At 40.2% G+C, this 2,084-nt stretch overlaps 1 long non-coding RNA gene across 1 annotated transcript in view; it reads left to right on the top strand.

The window, feature by feature from the left end:
- Positions 1-1,209: 1,209 nt before the first annotated feature.
- Positions 1,210-2,084, top strand: part of LOC117105703 — a 5,056-nt gene continuing 4,181 nt past the window's right edge. Inside the window, exon 1 of the long non-coding RNA XR_004444936.1 lies at positions 1,210-1,365. This is a non-coding gene — a long non-coding RNA (uncharacterized LOC117105703). The remainder of the gene's footprint in view (positions 1,366-2,084) is intronic.

The raw sequence follows: 2,084 nt of genomic DNA, 5'->3' as shown, positions 1-2,084 counted from the left end.
AGCTTTTAAATATTAAATAATCTGTATCTCACTAACCGCTTTCGATTTTTTCGTCGAATATGCTTTTTCGTGTCTTAGAAAAATTAGTTCTACAACATATATAAAAACAAAGAAATTTCTTTGTTATTGTCACATATCATTTATTTGCAAAAATAACAGGAGCTACTTAAGGGTCTATATGGCATGATTGCCTAATTGAAGAATGCTTGCCATCGAGGGGCTCTCTCGGTCTATCGGCGACGATTAAAGAAACTCTTAAAAATAGTAAATTATTACAGTATTTATAATATGAAATTGGATATTAATTAGTGAAATCATAAAAAATAATCTATAAATATAGTTACATGAAATTCAACTGCTAAAAAGATTAAATGGAAATAACTATACAGGAGGCAGCTAACTGTATATACACAGGAAAGCACATCACGTTAGACACAGAACGCGCATCGCGTTTGACACAAAATGGCTTCTACTCTAAATTCTCAATAGCCTCGTTCACATCGAACTATGTCGACTAGATTATCTACTTGATGTCGACAATAGTTTCTACGTGAACGGTCAATTACGGCGAGATAAAGTTCATAACTCGACGATGGCTGTTAGCTCGACTAACTTGTAAATCCAGTCATCGTCGAGTTGATAACGCACCACGGGTGGCCTCAGGTCACGAATACACCAATCAGAACGAAGCCGGTTGACCCTTAGCAAGCTTGCTGTTTGTTTGTTAGTTTATTTTGATCGTTCGAGAGAGAAGGTTTTTCAGTGTAGGCCTAGCTTAGATCTTTATATCAATTATGACCGAGAAAGTACGCCAAGAGCGACATTGTTGGACTTATGAAGAAGAATTCGATCTTATTGACATTTGGAAGGAACCGGAAGTATGTGAAAAGGTGGAAGATAAAATGTACAGACAAAAAGCTACCATTCATGAGCAAATGGCTGTACGAATGCGTGATCTTGGTCACACTGGGATCACAACCGCCGCTCTCGTGAGCGTAGTTGGTCCAGCAAGGTATCTCGACATAATCGGACCATCGAACGCAATTAGGAGTGTAGCGCTGTTCAATAGTTTGTCTACTTATGTCGACAATAACCGATGTGAACCAAGCTAATGTCGCAACTCTTTGTATCTATGGCTCTGCACCTAGCAACAGAAGGGCGCCCTGTACGTCTGGATCAAGTATAGAAAACTTGCATTATAAAAAGAGAAGGGCGCCGCGTACGTCTGGCCCAATTTCCGCCTTATTTTTGCTCTACGAGTGCTCTATCTTGTACCCTTGTAGTACATATTTCTAGTATCTTCCCTGACTGACAACGATAAGCAACAAACATAGCGCGGGGTTGTGTACGGAGGCCTAGGCTAGTGTAAGTATAAAGAGAGTAGTGTAGCTAAGAGTTAAGTAAGGTAAGCAATTCTTGATTTATGTATGTGATAATAGTACCTAGCCTAATTAGCAGAGGGACCGTATGTAAGCCCTTAGGCCTAGGCCTGTTGCTTAGTCTCTGTCTGCTGAGTGATGTGCTGCCTTGTTTGAAGAAGGGAGCCTGCCTAGGCTAGCCTAACTAGGGCCTAAGCCTACCTGCCCTAGACCTAGGCCTAAACAAGGAGGTAAGCCTAGGCACTTGAAATGTGGCTATTGTTACACCAGTTTTAAACAAATTCCTAATTCTGATTGGATGTTTGCCAGACTGTAAAGTAAGCCCTGCACGGGGAATAATCCTCTGCACAAAAATTAGGTCTAGAAATCCGTCCGCGCATTTCTGAAAATAAGGGTCAATTTTCGTTTTCTTTTCGACTGGTCGTCTTCGTGAAATATAGATTACTCAGTGTATGAAATATATGTCTACTGTATATTAGGCCACAAAAAAAAAATTGTTTGTTTGTCCTCCTCCAACCCCCCCTAACTCACTGAAAAAAATAGAGGCGGAAAAACTAAAAATAATTTATCAAAAATAAGTAGGCCTATCTATCAGTTAATAAGTATCTAATCAAAATTGCTGATTTTCCCTGGCGTTTGTCCTCCCACCCTGTCCGGGACTGTTGTAGGGCCTGAGTAGAACCCCTGTAGAAAAACGTACAGTAC

Source organism: Anneissia japonica, unplaced genomic scaffold, assembly GCF_011630105.1.
Source record: "Anneissia japonica isolate Jap-2015-1 unplaced genomic scaffold, ASM1163010v1 scaffold287754_len4335492_cov202, whole genome shotgun sequence".
NCBI classification, from domain to species: Eukaryota; Metazoa; Echinodermata; class Crinoidea; order Comatulida; family Comatulidae; genus Anneissia; species Anneissia japonica.
Note: the sequence above shows the minus strand (reverse complement) of the source record. Positions and strands in the feature narration are given on the sequence as shown.